The sequence below is a fragment of the Mastigoproctus giganteus genome, chromosome 8 (genome assembly GCF_048544385.1).
Source record: "Mastigoproctus giganteus isolate SK-2022 chromosome 8, ASM4854438v1, whole genome shotgun sequence".
In the NCBI taxonomy this organism is placed as follows: domain Eukaryota; kingdom Metazoa; phylum Arthropoda; class Arachnida; order Uropygi; family Thelyphonidae; genus Mastigoproctus; species Mastigoproctus giganteus.
This window is the reverse complement of record NC_143582.1, coordinates 86,958,826-86,977,999: the sequence shown is the minus strand read 5'-3', so window position 1 is coordinate 86,977,999 and position 19,174 is coordinate 86,958,826. Positions and strand designations below refer to the sequence as shown.

Sequence of the window (19,174 nt, the reverse complement as noted above, 5' to 3'; positions counted from 1 at the left end):
GCAACAGTATCAAAAGCTTTCCTGAAATCCAAGTATATGATAGCTAAATTATTTTTTGCATCCAGTTCCTTTGTGACCACATCGTAGTATCCAATCAAATTTGTCAGACAAGACTTCCCCTTAACAAGCCCATGATGTGTCTATACTATTACTGCAGCCTTGTGTAAGTTATCCTGCATCACTTCTTTAACCAGTGATGCCATTGTTTTCCCCAAAACAGAATTAAACTAACAGGTCTATAATTACTTGTGTCAACCTTTAAATCCCCTTTGTGAATTGGGGAATAGATTTGCACAACTCCTGTCCATGGGGACCTCTCCTGAATCTAAGGACGCTCTTATAATTATGGCTAAGGGTTTGCTTACTTCCCTTGCTGCCTCTTTCAATATAACTGGATAGATTCCATCTGCCCCAGGTGCCTTTTTTTATGTTTAACTTCAACAATGTCTCCTCCACTTTTCTCTCTGTATTACAAAATCATTTAGCTCCCTGTTAGAGTTTACTAAACTTCTGTCCTCCCCTTTCCTTACAGAATTCATCATGTGTGAATGCAGATGCAAAATATTTTATTTGAATACTTTATTCAACGAATATACACTAGTCTGCAATCAAGTCACAAAGAATGTTAAGAAAGCTAAGGAAGATTATGACAAACCTTTACCAAAGAACATAAAGAAAAACAGCAAAAACTTCTTTTCTTATGCAAACACTAGAAGGAAGGGAATGAATCACATTTCTCCACTTGATATCGATGGCTCAATTGCTGATGACCCTGCTCAGGTTGCTCACAAGTTGAATAAGTATTCTGCATTCATATTCATGCCTCTTTAAGAGAGTGAATACCAGATGTTTATCTACCCAGGAGCTAAATGATTTTGTAATAACTGAGAGGAGAGTGGAAGTGAAATTGCTGAATTTAAATGTTAGAAAATCACCTAGGGTGGATGGGATCTATCCAATTATATTAAGATAGGCAGCAGAGGAGGTAAGCAAACCATAATTACAAGAGCATCCTTGGATTCAGGGGGAAGCCCACACAGACTGCAGAAGTACAAATGTGTGCCATGTTCACAAATGTGGATTAAAGACTGATATCAGTAATTACAGACCTGTTAGCTTAACTTCTGTTCCAAAGAAAATAAGGGAGTAACTGGTTAAAGAAGTAATGCAGGACCATATAGATAGGAGTGCATTAATACTTGTCACGGCATTAGTTTGTCAAGGTATGATATTGTCTGACCAATGTTATTTATAATGTGATGCAGTAACAGAGGCACTGTGCAAAAAAAATAATACTGATATCCTATACTTGGATTTCAGGAAAGTTTTTAATACTCTTTCACATAATACACTGTTATACAAATTGGAGCAGTGTAACATTAAGAGCAAATTACTCCAGGGTTAAAGGAATGGTTGAGTAGCAGAAGAAGAGAATTGTTATCAATGGATGCTGCTCTTCATGGGCTAATGGTATCAGTGAAGTCCCCAAAGTTTCGGTGCTGGGCCCATTGTTGTTTTCTGTATTTATTAATGATATTGATGAAAATATACCAATCAGGCTTAATTTCTAACTTTGCAGATGATACAAAGTTCGCAGGGTGGTTAATTACAGTATGCTACTTCAACAAGATCAAGAAAAATTAAGCAGTTGGACTGAGAAATGGCAACTGAGGTTTAACATTGACAAATACAAAATACTGCATTTGGGTAACAGCAATCCCAGATTAACATACCAACTGTGAAGTACTACACTTAGGCTAGTGGAAAATGAAAAGACATGGGGTAATTGTGCAGTCAGACATGTTCTCTGAGCAGTGCAGACAGGATGACAGGGCAGCACATGGGATTTTGTCAATGATATAAAGAAATTTTGCTAGCATAGATAAGGAGGTAATTATTCCATTGTACAGGTCAGGCCACATCTTGAGTATTGCATACAGTTCTGGCGGCTTCATTTTAGGATTGATGTAGTGCTGCTGAAGAGAGCACAAAGAAGGGCAACAAGATTGGTGAAAGGAACAAAGGGGTGCTCTTAACAAGAAAGGTTTCAGTTTCAGTTCAGCTAATTGTAGCATCTGAAGACTAGACACACCTGTGAGGTGGTCTGATTGAAGTGTTTAAAGCTGTGAATGGATTGAGCAAGCTCAATGCTGATGGGATTCTTCCTCTTGCTCAGACTATACACATGAGCCGGTATAAATTCAAATTGAGGAAGGATAGTTGCAGAAGATATGTGCAAAGTTTACCTTTAGCCGGTGGATGGTTGATTGCTCAAATAAACTATCATCTTATGTTATGAAAGTGGATCATAAATAAAAACTATTAGAGGGAACAATAAGTGAAAAGGGAAGGGTTTTTCCCTTTTTTGGAAATGGGATTTTTTTTTTTTGGCTGATGCTTCATAAGCTTGCATTTTTTTTTTTGGTACCCTCACATTTTTTTCCCTTAAAAAAAAATACAAATTTTTAACTATTTTATTAACTAAACACATCTTCAGTATTATTGTATGTGATTAATATAGCATTAACATAATAAAAATTTGTCATGAAATTTATTTATGCCATGTGACACACACACAAAAGAAGACTAATTACTGTATCAATCAAGCAAAGCAGAATAAAACTGAATAAAAAAAAATAACAAAAACAATAATAATAATAAAAGGCTGTGCAGAGCATTCACATGGCTCTGCTTAGCTTTTTAAAGAGCATCCTGTCTATCTTCAAAGTTTCAAATTAAATATCTTAGGTAAATATCACTTGTACTGGGAACAATTTCTATGAAGTAAACAAACTGCACAATTAATGTTTCCTTGATTTGGCCTCCATCATCCCTTTTCAACGTAAAAAATCAAAAGGAAGGAGAGTTATATAAAAGTTTATTTCATCTTGGAATTTTAAAGAAAAAAAATTATATAAGCATGAAATCATTAGTACTGGTAGTGGCAAATGATGCAAGAAAGCAAGTTTATACAGCATCAGCCAAAAAAAAAAAAAAAAAAAATCCGATTTCAGCTATCCATCTCTACAAATCTGTCTAGTTCTTCCTTCAATTCATTCACGCTATTCACTTCCACAACATCAGATGGAAGTTTGTTCAGGCCACCAACCACTTGTTGAATAAAGGTAAACTTCCCCACATCTAATCTGCAACTACCCTTCCTCAATTTCAATTTATGACTCTTCATGTGTGGTCTGAGCAAGAGAATGAATCCCATCAGCACTGATGCTTACTCAATCCTTAAACACCTCAATCAGATCACATTCAGTGTTCTCCCAAGAAACTTTTGGCAGCTGGATGGCATTATGAAGTAGCCGGGTGGAGAAGTGTAACACTTCAATATTATAAAATTTTCTGTTATTTATAAATGTGACTTAAGCGATCCAGAGCAAAAATTAATTGCATAATTTAACATTATATGCTCCTGCAGAATCGACCTCAATCGCACAGTATGTTCGAATTAATACTGATCGAGAGAGCAGTGTTAATTCTCGCAGTACCTTATAGTACCACGAGAATCGTTTAAATTTTAGCTGGGAGGTCAGTTAAATTCACTGGGCAGTGCGCCCATTCGACAGGTGGTGCCTAGTCACCAGATGCTACAATTTTCAGAATTGAAGCCTTTCATGGTAAAAGCACCCCTTTGTTGCTTCACCAATCTTGTTGCACTTCTCTGTACCCACTTCAGCAGCTCTACATCCTTCCTAAAATGAGGCCTTCAAATATGTATACAGTACTCAAGATGTGGCCTGACCATTAACCATACAATGGAAAAATCACCTCTCAATTTCTGCTAACAAAATTCCTATATATCACAGATAAAACCCCATGAGCTGTCCTGGCTGCACTACTCAGAAAACTTCATTTCTGACTGCACAATTACCCCCAGGTCTTTTTCATTTTCTGCTACCCTGAGTGTAGTACCACACAGTTGGTATGTTAATTTGGGATTACTGCTACCCATATGCAGTACTTTGCATTTGTCAATGTTAGATCTCAATTGCCATTTCTCACCCCAACTGCCTAATTTTTCTAGAACTTGTTGCAGTAGTGTACCATCATGACTGTCATTAACAACCCTGCCAACCTTCGTATCATCTGCAAACTTAGTCATCAAGCCTGATATACCTTCATCACTATCATTAGTAAATACGGAAAACAACAATGGCCACAGTACCACACTCTGATGGACTCCATTGATAACATTGGCCCATTAAGAGCAGTGTCCATTAATAACAACTGTCTTCTCCCACTCAATGATCACTTTGTCCATAGCAGTAACTTGCTGTTAATGCCACACTGCTCTAATTTGCACAGCAGTCTGAAATCCAAGTATATGATATCAAAATTATTTTTTGTATCCAGTTCCTTTGTTAGTGCATCATAGTATCAATCAGATTGGCCAGACAAGATTGCCCCTTGACAAACTAATGTTGTGACTGAAGTATAACTTCACTCCTGTCTATATGGGTCTGCATTACTTCTTTAACCAGTGATGCCATTATTTTCCTTGGAACAGAAGTTAAGCTAACAGGTCTGTAATTACTGATATTACTCACTGATGCCCATTTGTGAACTGGGTATACATTTGCACATCTCCAGTCTATGTGGGCATCCCCTGAATTCAAGGATGCTCTTGTAATTATAGCTAAAGGTTTGCTTACCTCCTCTGCTGCCTCTCTTAATATAATTGGATAGATCCCATCCATCCCAGGTGCTTTTCTTACATTTAAATTCAGCTATTTCTCTTCCACTCACCCCACAGTTATTAGAAAATCATTTAGCTCCCTCGTAGAATTTGAAAAACTTCTGGTATTCACTCCCCTAAAGAGTTCCTCATGCATTAATGTACATTCAAAATACTTATTTAGCTTGTCAGCAACCTAACCAGGATCATCAACCGTTTAAAAAATTGATATCAAGTGGACCAATATAATTCTTTCACTTCCTTTTAGTGTTTACATAAGAAAAGAAGTCTGCTATTCTTCTTTACATCTTTTGCCAAAGATTTCTCATAATCTTCCTTGGCTTGCCTAACATCCTTTGTGATTTGACTGCAGACTACTTTATATCAACTAGAGGTTGACTGATTGATTTCGGTTTTTATGGTGCATGAGAGAATGCGCTGGTCCCAAAGGAACTAGTAGTTGTTGGTGACTCTATTGTCAGGGAAACATGCTTTGTAAAAAGGATAGGTGGAACAGGACCAGGGTATGTCTGCCAGGGGCAAAGGTTGATGACGTAGAGCGGATATCATCTTTTAAGGGCACAAAAGGTGATATAGTTGTACACACTGGCACTAATGATATTCACGGCTTTTTTTCACTGTTGAAAAAAAGCCGTGAATTAGGGTTGAATTTGAAAGTGTCTGCAATTCTGCTCAGACACGATAGGAGGGAGTACATCAGAGCCCTGTCGAACAATTCGGCCCTGGAAAGATTGTGCAAGGCTCAAGGGGTAGAATTTTTTTTCAGCCTGGACTGTACTTGTTAACAGGAAAGACTGCTTCTACAGGGATGGGATACACTTAAATAGAAAGAGTGCAAGAATGTTTGCTGATGCTATCGAGGCAGTGTTAGGTGATACAAGGACTAATAGATTAACAGTAGCCACTGGCAGAGGTGAAAGTGATTCTTGCACTGCTTCTATTGGAATGAGCAGCAGCCTGGAAAATAAGATGCAGGATATTTCAGAGACTGCTGGGAATCACTGTGGTACAAGTAAACACATGGGTTGTGTTAGGGTAGCTAACAAAAAGAACAGGTGCATGTATACAGGTGACCCCCGCTTAACGCTGATAGTTCGTTCCGGAAAAACAGAGCGCTAAGTGAATCCGCGCTAAGCGAGCGCCATATTCCCATAAGGTAACATATGTATTTGTGAGTTGCGGTCTATTCCACAGGATATTTTCTAATCAATAATAAATGGTAGTGAAAATATGCACCAATGTCTATTAAAAATATTTAATATTCAAAATTTTGTACATATAAAATATTCTACATTATATACACATATAATTATGAGGTAATTAACTAACGAAAATCATGAATTTATTAATTCAATGGCCTGTGCTCTCGAGTTTTCGTATCTTTGGACTCAAAAATGTGTCAATTTTGGGTTGTGCTTTGGCCCTCTTCCTCCCATTGTACAACATCATGTAGGGATTCATTTCTTTCTTCAAATTTCTTATTACCTTGGCACTTCGTTCCATGTCAGGGTCGTTCTCCCGGAAATAATCACACTTTTTTTCGAAGTGTTCAAAAGCTTCACTAAGTCCTTTTGCAGTCAGCAACTTCATCGGTTCTTCATCTATAGTATCTTGATCATCATCTCCCACAATAGCAAGCTCTTGTTCTTTTATAATTTCCATTAGTTCTTCATTAGAGAGGCCATCCCTGTCGTTGTCGATCATCTCTTGTACGATGTCTTCGTTAATTTCGTGTAATCCTGCTTCTTTTCCGAGCTCAACAATTTGTGTTTTAACATTTTCAACGGAATAATCAGGTTCCTGGGTTTATGCAATTTTTCCAAACTTTCCTCCACACTCCATTCATGGTTTTCTGAGTCACTTCATCCCAGGCACTTGAAATGTTGTAGATGGCGGTTTTAATGTTATAGGATTTCCAAAACTCCTTTAAGCTCGGTACATTTTCAGTGTTGATGGCTTTAATAGCTTGGGAAAAGGTGTTCCTTATGTAGTACGCTTTAAATGTTGCAATTACTCCTTGGTCCATTGGTTGGATCAGAGACGTAGTGTTTGGAGGCATGTAAAAAATTTTTATGTGATTGTTCAAGTCTTCTAAACCCTCTTTGCTTGGGGGTCCTGGCGCATTGTCCATGATTAGAATAGCTTTATAACCAATGTTATTTTTTGTACAATATTTTTCCACTGCATACAGAAGAACTCAGCATACCAATCAATGAAAAGCGGCCTGGTTACCCAAGCTTTTTTATTAGCCTTCCAGATTACAGGTAGGTTTGATATAGCTAAACCTTTAAGAGCCCTTGGATTTTCGGAATGGTAAACTAAAAGGGGTTTTAATTTAAAATCCCCCGCAGCGTTACCACCCAACAACAAAGTTAACCGATCCTTCGCCGCTTTGAAGCCTGGCATGTTTTTTTCTTCTTTCGATATGAAACTTCTTTTAGGCATTCGTTTCCAAAAAAGACCTGTTTCATCTATGTTAAAAACTTGTTGGGCAGTATAACATCCCTGTTCAATAATTTTAACAAATTCTCTTTTGAAAGTTTCGGCTCCTTGTTGATCTGCACTTGCAGTTCTCCCTGTATTGCTACGTTGTGCAGGTTATAGCGCTTTCTAAATCTATCAAACCAGCCCTTACTAGCGTTAAATGGTTGTTCATTGCAGGAAAAGTACTGTAAATCAATTATGGTGTGACTCATGGAGAATGTTTATGGAATTTCCAAAACAGTAAAACAAACAAATTTTATGTACTTCGGGTGACCACAAGGTCAGAGGAGTTCAGAAGACAAGAGAATACTGTACAAGAAACAGCACCGCATTTAGCACTCATGGGATTGATTGTGTGAAAAACATTTCGCAAGTTATAGTTCCCACGGTAAAACAAAAGAAGAGATAGGGAGTAAATCTATTTTTAGTATATTTCTATTACAGGTCAGAACAGAAAATGCAGACTTCGTAACAACATATGACACTGGATGGTAAATTTTTTCAACTTGTGTACTAAAAAAGAATTTCTCCCTTGAAACTATCCACACCAATAAAATAAGAGCATATTGAAAGTTTCAATTTTGTACATAGAGTAGAAATTATAAAAATAATTACTGTAGTTAATTTCATGGTGGCTATTTTCTCCTTTTGCCAAAAAAAAAAAAAAAAAAAGGCTCAAAACAGACTGAACTGAAGACGGATTTGCCAAAAATTCAATCTGTATGCTAGTAAAATAGCGTTACAGTGAGTTTTGACAGCGTTATAGTCAGATACGGGTTATAATATAAGAACAGCGTTATAGCGAATCAGCGTAAAGCGAACCGCGTTATAACGGGGGCCTGCTGTACTTGCGTGTACACCAATGCTAGGAGTTTAGTAAATAAAATTGATGAATTTGAGGTATTGCTCAAAACATCAAAGGCAGATATTGTAGGGATTTCAGAGATGTGGTGTCACACAGATATAAGGAATACAGAACTGGAATTTGGGGAGTACAATGTCTACAGAAAGGATAGACAGGATAGGAAGGGAGGAGGGGCTATGCTATTAGTTAAGAAATACATAAAATCCAAGGAAGTGAAGCCAGTCGACATCGCTGGACAGTGCAGTGTCGAGTCAGTTTGGTGTGACATAAGCATTGGGAGATCAAAATTGAGAGCAGGAGTGTGCTATAGGCCTAATGACTCTGATGAGTATAATAAGAAACTGTACAGGGAAATAGAGGGGGCTAGTAAATCAGAGAGTCTCATAATGGGAGATTTTAATTTCCCAGATATTGACTGGAATTTGGGGGCTGATCACTCACACACTAGCAAGGCTTTTGTGGATTTATTAGATGATTGTTTTCTACATCAGCATGTTCGGGAGGCAACTAGAGGGAGTAATACTCTTGATTTGATTATCAGTAGTGATTCTTCATGCATAAAGAATCTTCAGATAAGAGAATCTTCAGCACACAGTGATCACAGTGTGCTGAAGTGGAATTTACTCAAAGAGGTAACTACCATTAGGGGTAAAGGGAAGGGTTATTGCTTTCGTAAAGGTGACTACGATGGACTGAGACAGTATTTAAATTCTATACAGTGGGACTAACTGATGATGTTGCCAACAGCAAATTCAAAATGGGAAGCATTCAAAGAACTTATCGGTGGAAGGTACTAGGCTTTACATTCCAACTGCCAGGTGGGCAGGAGCGGCAGTGCGTAGCACACGCTTGTTGATTAGACCGGGGTTCGAGCCCGTGACCACCAAATACGGAGGATGCGGAAAGGTCTGAGAATGACCACCGCATATCTCCGGAGCAATATGGCCTTAGTTGCTAATGCTCCTAAAAACCAAAAACAACAACAACATTCCAACTAAGAAATATTGTTCAAAGTTTAGGCCTAAATGGATGTCAGATGAACTAATGAGACATATGGCAGAGAAGAAAAATGCATGGGATACATACAAATTAACACGTGACACAGAAGCCTATAATAGATACAAGTCGATCTGTAACCAAGTTACAAAGGAGGTTAGGCAGGCGAAGGCAGATTACGAGAAATCTTTGGCAAGGGATGCAAAGAAAAACAGCAAAGAGTTCTTTACTTATGTAAACTCTAGAAGGAAGGGGATGAATCAGATTGGTCCACTTGATACCGATGGGTCAACTGTTGATGATCCTGCTCAGGTAGCTAAAAAACTAAATGAATATTTTGCATCGACATTCACACATGAGGAGTTATTCAGCGAGGGGAATGCCAGAGGTGTATTCAACTCTGGCAGTAAGCTAGAGAATCTTGTAATAACTGAGAGTAAAGTGGAGGATAAATTGTTGAAGATAAACACAAGAAAGGCACCTGGGGTGGATGGGATCTATCCAGTTATATTAAAGGAGGCAGCAAAGGAAGTAAGCAAACCCTTAGCCATAATTATGAGAGCTTCCTTGGACTCAGGGGAAGTACCCATGGACTGGAGATGTGCAAATGTGACCCCAATTCACAAAGGAGGATCAAAGGCTAACACAAGTAATTATAGTTTCTGTTCCAGGATAATTAATGGAGGCACTGGTTAAAGAAACACTGCAGGATCATCTAGACAAGACTTCAGTTATAGCTCGGACACAGCATGGTTTTGCTAAGGGCAAGGCTTGCCTGAAGGTTTGAGCATGCTCAATGCTGATGGGATTCTTCCTCTCACTCGGAATAATCACCTGAGAGGGCATAAATTCAAATTGAGGAAAGACAGATGTAGGACAGACGTGCGGAAATTTGCCTTTAGCCAGCGAGTGGTTGGTTGGTGGAACAGACTTCCATCCCTTGTCGTGGTAGTTGATAGCCTAAATAAGTTTAAGGCTCAGCTGGATAGGTATTTTGAACAAACAGAGGGGTGAAGTGGAAGTGGTTTTTTTTTTTTTTTTTTTTCCTTTGGCTGATGCTGCATAAGCTTGCACCAAATGCCTCTACTAATGCTAATGCTGACCAATTTGATTGGATACTATGATGCAGTCACAAAAGAACTGGATGCAGGGAATAACTTTGATATTATATACTTTGATCTTAGAAAGGCTTTTGATACTGTTGCACATGGAAGACTGCTGCACAAATTGGAGCAGTGTAGCACTGGAGGCAAATTGCTGCTGTGGATAAAGGGGGAGAAGACAGAGAGTGGTAATCAATGGACACTACTCATCGTGGACTAATGTTATTAGTAGAGTCCCTCAGGGTTCAGTATTGGGTCCATTATTGTTTTCTGTATTTATAAATGATATCGATGATGGTATATCAAGCTTAATGTCCAAGTTTGCCGACGATACAAAGGTTGGCAGGGTTGTCAAGGACACTACTGACACTATACTACTGCAACAGGATCTGGAAAGGTTGAGCAGATGGGCTGAGAGGTGGCAAATGAAGTTTAACATTGACAAATGTAAAGTACTACATATGGGAAACAGCAACCCCAGAGCAATGTATCAACTCTGTGGTACTACACTGACAGTGGTAGAGAATGAAAGGGACCTGGGGGTGGTTGTGTAGCAGATATGAAGTTTTCTGAGCAGTGTAGACAGGCTGCAAGAGTAGCTCATGGTGTATTGTCGATGATATATAGGAATTTTATATAGGAATAAGGAGGTGATTATTCCATTGTATAAAGCAATGGTCAGACCACACCTGGAGTACTGTATACAGGTCTGGAAGCCTCATTTCAAGAAGGATGTAGAGATGCTGGAACGAGTACAGAGAAGGGCAACAAGATTAGTGAATGGAACAAAGGGGTGTTCTTACGAAGAAAGGCTTAAGTTTCGCAAATTACAGTGTATGGAGACTAGGCACCGGCAAGGTGATCTGATAGAGGTGTATAAAGCCTTGAATGGTTTGAGCATGCTCAATGCTGATGGGATTCTTCCTCTTGCTCAGAATAATCACCTGAGAGGGCATAAATTCAAATTGAGAAAAGACAGATGTAGGATAGATGTGAGGAAATTTGCCTTTAGCCAGCCACCCGCTGGCTAAAGGCAAATTTCCTTTAGTGGAATAATTGGTGGAATAAACTTCCATCCCTTGTCGTGGAAGTTGATAGCCTAAATAAGTTTAAGGCTCAGCTGGACAGGTATTTCGAACGAACAGAGGGGTGAAGTGGAAGTGGTTGTTTTTTATTTACTTATTTTTTTTTTTTTTTTTTGGCTGATGCTGCATAAGCTTGCTTTCTTGCATCAAATGCCTCTACTAATGCTAATGCCCCAACATACCTTCTGCTCTAAGGCTAGTTCTTCACGATGATATAATGCCAGTGCCAAAGCCCCTAGAAACTTATGGACCCGACTCTGATTCAGAATCAGAAAAAGTCTCCAGAAGATGCAGAACCCAGAATGAATACAGATCCAGACTTTTCAACACTTGATACTGCAAAACGACATCTAATCACTCAGGCAGGATTGAACAATTTGGTCAGAGATTTGGATCTCTCCAAAACCAAGGCTCAATTACTATGATCACAGCTTCAGCAGTGGAATCTTCTTGAAAAGGGTGTCAAGGTGTCTTTTTATCAGAAGAGGCAATCTAACATAATCTATTACTCCACGGATGGTGCTTTGGTTGATTGTAACAATGTCCAGGAATTAACAAAAGAGTTACTTACATCTGGAACACATCCCCAAGAAGTGGAGGCTTTTCACTGATTCATCTGAGGTCAGTTTCCATAGCCGAGTGGTCAGGAGTGAGAGTGCTGTAGCACACACTCATTGAATATGCCGGGGTTCAAGGTCCTGACTGCTAAATACAGTCAATCTGCCAACCCACATTGGACCAGCATGGCAGATTATGGTCCATAATGACTGCTGCTTACCTTTTTTTTTTTTTTTATCCATATGTACCATTACCCGATGCAGTTCACATGAAGGAAATGTATGAGAACCTACAGGTTCTTTTTCAAAAAATATGCTATTAAGAATACAAATGGAATATCTGTGTAGAACTAAAAATGGTAGTTTTGCTGACTGGGTCGCAAGGCGGATACACCAAATACTGCTGCTTTTTATGCGAGTTGGACAGCCGAGCAAAGGATTGCCATTACATGGTAAAAAAATGGCCAGACAGTTTAAAACTACACCAGACCAGGAAAATGTAGCACATCCTCTTTTGGTGGATAAGTCAAAAAACTATTTACCTCCATTACACATCAAGCTAGGTTTGTATAGAATTATTTGTGAAAGTGATGAACAAAAAAAGGAGGATTTCCTGTTTGAAATAAAAGTTTCCTTAAATCAGTGAGGCCAAGATAAAGGAGAGAATTTCTGTGGGTCCTCATCAAACTGTTAGCTTCCAAGATTAATTCCTTGAAAGCTTCCCATTTAGAATTTGCTGTTGGTAGCATCATCAGTTGGTCCCACTGTATAGAATTTAAAACTATCTGGGACCACTGTATTCACCTTTACGAAAGCAAAAACCCTTCCCTTTTACCCCTGATGGTAGTTACATCTTTAAGTAAATCTCACATCAGTACACTGTGATCCCTGTCACCTAGTGGTTCCTTTATTTACAAATTCTTAATGCATGAATAATCACTGCTGATAATCAGATCAAGAATGTTACTCCCTCTGGTTGCCCTCAAACATGTTGCTGTAGAAAACAATCCTCCAATAAATCCACAAAAATCTTGCTAGCATGCGAGTGGCCAAACACAAGTTCCAGTCAATATCTGGAAAGTTAAAATCCCTTATTACAAGACATTCTGATTTACTGGCCCACTCTATTTCTCTGCACAATTGTTTGTTGTACTCATCAGAGTAATTAGGACTATAACACACTCCTACTCTCATTTTTCCTTTAGCCGTGTTTATGTCACACCAAACTGACTCAACATTGAACTGTCCACACATATCAACTGAATGCATTATGAACTTTTTCACAAAGCAAGAGACACAGTTGGCTGGAAAATGTTGGTCTCCAATGTTCAAATTGAACACAGAACCTGAAGAAGAATGTCAAATCTACAAGAATCACTCTGATTTTTAATGGGGAACAAAAACAATTTTTTTTTTTTTGCTGACCATCTGCTACCAAAACAGAATTACAACCTTTTTCTGTGGAATTTTTCTGACAATTTTTAATTATATTAATATCTTTAATAACATCATTTTTAATTTACTTTAAGTATAATTTTGATTTGCTTGACTAAGAATTTCATCATGACTATTATTATAAAAAAAAAAAAAAAAAACTTTCTTCTTTATGGGAATTTTTCCACCCTGTGATGAGTACCAGTACCAAGTGCATGGGGTGGTTGTTTGTGTTCAGTTACTATTATCATTGTTATTACTGTTGGGTGATCGAGGAACTCTATTACTATCCTACAGATGTCAGGATCATTGCTTTCTAGATTTCCATGTAAGTTTTCTCTGGGAGAGCTATTGCTGCTAGGTTCTTATGGAGGCTCTCTGGCACCATGCCAGTAGCTGACAGCATTCAGGATTGTCACTACTTGTTTCCCATGTCACATTTCTTTCACTTCTTATCTTAGATCTGTACTTCTTGATCTTTTCCTCATAGGTTTCCTGGAGATTGCTGGTGTTGGGCATTGCTATGTCAATCAGATAGGCAGCCATTTCCTTCCTGTCAATGAGAGTTATGTCTGGTCTGATGTGTGGGATCATTTTGTTTGTTATAGTATGGTTCTAGTATAGTTTGTGAGTATGGCCTGAGGTTTGTACTTGTAATATGGTACACTTTCTTTGATCAACTGGTATTTTTGCACTAGCTTCTGATGTATTATCTTGGCAACCTGGTCATGTCTGTAAGTGTACTTAGTCTGGGTGATTATCCTGCATCCCACAGTGATGTGCTGAATTGTTTTTGGAGCCAGGTGGCATTGTCAACATATGTCACCTATTACTCACTCTGGAGTCCTTGGCAATGAATTTTCTGAAATTCCCGGTGTCTACTACCTAGTCTTGGATAGCAAGACGAATCCTTTGGTCTCAGGGAAAGGCATTCCATTCATGAGCCATGCATTGTTTGTTTGTTCGTTATTTGGGTTTTAGGAGCATTAGCAACTAAGGCCATATTGCTCCGGGATATGCGGTGGTCATTCCCTGACCTTTTCGCATCCTCCGTATTTGGTGGTGACAGGCTTGAACCCCGGTCTAATCAAGAAGTGTGTGCTACACACTGATGCTCCTTCCCACCTGGCTACGGAGGCGCCAACCATGCATTAAAAGCCATCCTATTTATGTAGCCTTGATGGAGGTCATTGTCATGTCTGCCATGGAGTGCCTTCTTTGCCCATTTTTCCTGTATTTATTTCTTCTGTTTGTATGAGTGGGGTCTCCTTGTTAAGGTTAAATGTTGTGCCATTTGTCTATCTTTCTTACAGATTGGTAGATTGGTGCTGTGGTTTTCTGGAAATAATTCCACGTTTGTAATCGACTTTTCTTGTACAGTGAGGTCAGTCAATCTTTTCCCTCCTCCTTTCCAGGCTATGGTCAATAGCTGACTTCAGGTGGTGTTGGCAGCTCTTGGTCATCATTATCCTGGTCAATCTTAGTACTGGGATGGTATCCTGGTATGTTAGTACTGGGACCACATAAGTGTTTGTGGCTGTGACCATGTTCCTGCCACTCAGCTTTGATTTTAGCAAGCTTCTCAGTCTGGTGTGTATGGGCTTGGCACACCCAGGGTCCTGAGCTGGATATCATCATTTTTCTCTTCCTCGGTGATTCCCTTCCACTTTTGACTCTCTCTCTTTCTCAGGGTAACTCGGGAATTGTTTTGTTTTTTTTTTGGCTGGTGCAGCATAAGCCCCAGGCTTCCTTACACCATATAGCTAATAATAATATTTCTCAGTCAGGCGAATCTCCTTGTGTTCTACCTGGTGGGCCTGCATCAACCTGAGATATTTGTAGGTCTCTCCCTCTGTCATGGATTCTATCTCTTCACCAGTCTTCTTCAGCTGGTAGTTTTGACTAACTGGATATCCTTGAAACAATATTTGGGTCTTGCATTTGGCTACTTTAGTGATCCAGAGTGGCTGTTGGAATTGATTCTCGTTTGCAGCACAGATGTCATCCACATACATCAGGTGACAGGAGGTTTACAGGTTCTTCCTCCTTTCTTTTAGGGTATATCCAAACTTGATCTTATCGAGCATGATGGCCAGTGGGGTGAGGGTTAGACCGAACTATAGTGGGCTCAGAGCATCTTCCTGGAAGATTCCTCTTCTGATGGAAATCAGTCTGGTTGTGTTCTCGAACTTGATAGTGAAACAGAGGATCACAATGGTTGTTGCTTCTAGGAAGTGTGTCAGTGTTGGGTTGACTTCATAGAATTTCATTGTCTCTATCAGTCAGTTACAGGGCACAGAAAGACGTTGCAGTAGTCAATGTAGGTCAACTGTGTACATGTTGCAGTGCTTCTTGTAGGCTTGCTCCATAACTGCCACATCGATGGTGGTCAACTGCACTTTGTATCCTTTTCTCATCTGCTTATATCCCTTCTGCTGCTCAGCTATGATGCTCTGGCTCTCCAAATGGTCTAATATCTTAGTTATGCAGCTGGTCAGAATCTTGTACATTTTTGGCACAGGTAATTGGATTGTACCTGGTGGGGTTTGTGGTGTCTGTCTTTAGCTTTCAGGTAGATTGTTGATTCCTTGAGTGAGGGATTATGGGATTGTGTCAGGGTACTTTATCATCTGGATGAACTGCAACACTATGTGTACAGCTGAACTTCTTGCACCAATCATTGTGGATGTTATCCATTCATGGGGTTCACCAGTTAAGAGACTTCCTGATCAACTGTTGTACTTGTTCCACCCAAATCTCTTATTCTGTCATCTTTTATTAATATTATTATTACTGAACTAAAGATTTGTTCGGTTTGGCTGATATCATTTGTCCTTTTCTCAGCACAAGTAGTTTTTTGTAGTTAGTACTAGTGATTTAGCCCTCCAAAGCAAATGTTGTATTTTGATTTGATTTTCATACAGCTCTAAAAAACATACTGTTTACACTGAATTCTTGGTGTTCTGTTCATGTGTTTCTCAGATGGAGTTAAAATGTCACTCTTATTATGGAAACAACACAAAAGCAGGTTGCAGGCTTGAATATCCTGCAGTCACTCTGAAGATGGAAATGTATAACTTATTTCTAAATCTATCAGTGAAAATTAAACTACAGCTTTTAAGAACGTAGTGTATATTGTGCTAGTTATCATTAATGTTAACGTAGGCATATTTCATTTTCAACTGGCTGAATTTTAAAGTGAAAGGTCCTTTCCTTTATTCAAGAAATGAAATATGCCCACTGAACTAACTAATTCTGGTTAGTACATAACTTTAGTAGGTTATTATATTTCTTCCCATTTTGGAAATTTATAAATCAGAGGAGGAGGAGGGGACAAATTCTAGACTGGCATGCATTATGTCCTACACTTAACAGGATTAGGAATATCGACAGGAATAAGGTTTTGTGATACTCAGGTAATAAGGACTGTAATAAGAAAATATGTCAACTCTTTTGTCATTAACAGGTTTTATGTAAATTTTTTTTCTTTAGTGTTCGGCATGTTCTGCTGTACCAGGATGCAGTTTTTTTGTATTTTTTTAAAGAATAACAATAAATATATATACTGCATCTTCTGGATGATAAGATAAACCCATATTTTAGAAGGCAAACTTTGGGGAAAATATTTTACTAAATTTGGAATGCATTCAGAAGTGCTTACCAAAAACAAAATTACTGTAAGCTTTTTTTTATTGCAGAATGCCATGCCAAAATCTCATTATCAACACCATCACACCTATCCTCACTAATACAATGATCTGAACGGTCACATTCTTAAGAACCATCAAAGCTGTGTCTGTTTTAGTGAATCGTATTGCTGCGACTAAAAGTAACTTGATAAACAAAAGTATTATTATTTTCTCTCTTCTCAATTTTGCATAACTTTATCCTCCACACTTATAACTATGATTTCAACTCATTATACCATCATTACAAAAAAGAATATTCAGCCTGTTCACACTTTACTGGGTGCATGGAGTGGAGATTAACTGAAAATTGTTAAACTGTCTAACAACTTTAAAGTGAACACACAGCAAATTGGCAATACAGAATTAGAAAGGAAGTATATTTTGTGCTGTTATATAATTTATGATATGAAGGAGGAAGGGTTGCTAAAGGGTCATGGAATCATTGTTGTTGGGGAGAAGATTAGTAACTCACTGGTAATTAATAATGAAAAGCTCTGTACTTGCTGTTCATTTCAGTATAAGATACGTTAAGCTAATCTAATGCAGTCACTGAAATTTCAGTTTTAAAGTTGTCTGTTTGTAAACAACATTACAGATTTCACACATTTACATTTGACCTGGAGAAAGAAATTGGAGGTCATATCACAATAAAATGGAGGTAATATTTTATGTGCATCACTGTTCATATGTACCAATATTCACAACTCATGGAGTGCCTCTATTTCCACTACAAAAACAGAAAAATTGTGATGACACAATGCCCCATTAAAGCACAAAGCCGGGTGCAGCGGCACATGCCTAATATTGGTTCTGGCGTGCCACATGGAATCAACATGCAATCTAATTTAATTTAAAATGCTGATTTCATGAATTTTCCGTTAAACTATTTTTCTCTTATCCTCCCAGTATTACCCATCATTTAAAAAAAAAAAAAAAAAAAACACACTTGTATCGTCATTACTAGTATCGAAAATATGGAGTTAACTATTTTATAAATCGACTCAATAAACACTGAAAAACAAAAATACGTCTGGCCAAACACGACTGCATATTTTCACGTGTACTATATCGTACTGAAAATTAAGCTAAGCTATATATACGATCTAGTTATTACATTACAGCACATAAGGACTCCTTAAAAAATCAAGAGTGTACTATATCGTTATTTCCTCGTAAAATTTGTCCTCCTGTTGAGGAGGGCAAATTTTACTAAATATAATTCACATCACATGAAATTCTTGAATTACATGTGGGCAGCTTTAAATTTTTCAGCTAATAATGACATTAAATTCATCAAAATTTCAACCCGAAAATTTTATTTAGCCTAGTCGACGTTTACACTATGGGCAGAAATTCGTGCAACCCTACTTCACCATTTAAAAATTATAATTTCATAATCAAAAGACTAAATGGATATCAAGAGAGAAGGCTCCAGGCGTGAACGTAAGGCGGAAAAGGTTTTTACCCCATGACACCGCTCATAGGGGAGAGGAAGAAAACAACCCATTTCATTATAAAAAAAAAAAATTGATATGCAATTACTGAAAAACTCCCACGTAATTATTACAATTAGGACTCTAAGTTCTACTCATACTGGATGTTGGCATTGAATACAGGCTATAACTGAAACAAAATTGAAAAAACTTACACTACTGCTAAAGTGGTAAAAGTGAGTGGTGAAAATAAAAGTAAAGCGGCTAAAGTGAACGCGATATTAATTTTTAATTAAATAAAACATTAATTTTCTACAGTTCGGTATGATGCAAACTCAAGTTCGTACATTGCCTACCGTTTTAAAACATTCCCACATAATCATATTTAGAAAATCTTTCTCCATTTCAAAGATATTCTTATACCCAACAACAACATCGCATTTAACCACGAGTTTTACACCATTCGACCATCTATAATTACATATATCCCGCAAGAGGGCGCGAATTAAAAACAGCATTAAATGTTAGTGCATAAAATCGAAAACGAAAAATACAATGTTCTTATTTTAATGATTATTGGAAGTACTGTACTGTATAAAATAGTTTCCATAAACAATAGTAGCATCAGAGCGTTGAAACCAATGGTGTTGGTGGGCAAAATAGTTGTGCAGAATGCTTCATACCATGTGGGCTGTACTTTCAGAATCGATTCAGGAAATGAAAACAACTAGAAAAGTTTATTAAATCCTTTATTACATGTTTCGATCTTTACAAAGGCTCTGGGGAAGAAAATATTGCAGTAGTACCCATCACAACCGGA

The 19,174-nt window shown here is 38.1% G+C and overlaps 1 protein-coding gene across 1 annotated transcript in view; it reads right to left on the bottom strand.

The window, feature by feature from the left end:
* Window positions 1-18,816, bottom strand: part of Herc4 (HECT and RLD domain containing E3 ubiquitin ligase 4) — a 768,218-nt gene extending 749,402 nt beyond the window's left edge. The window contains exon 1 of the mRNA XM_090378812.1: window positions 18,711-18,816. The gene's annotated coding sequence lies outside the window, so the exon portion shown is untranslated. The remainder of the gene's footprint in view (window positions 1-18,710) is intronic.
* Between the last annotated feature and the right edge of the window lie 358 nt (window positions 18,817-19,174).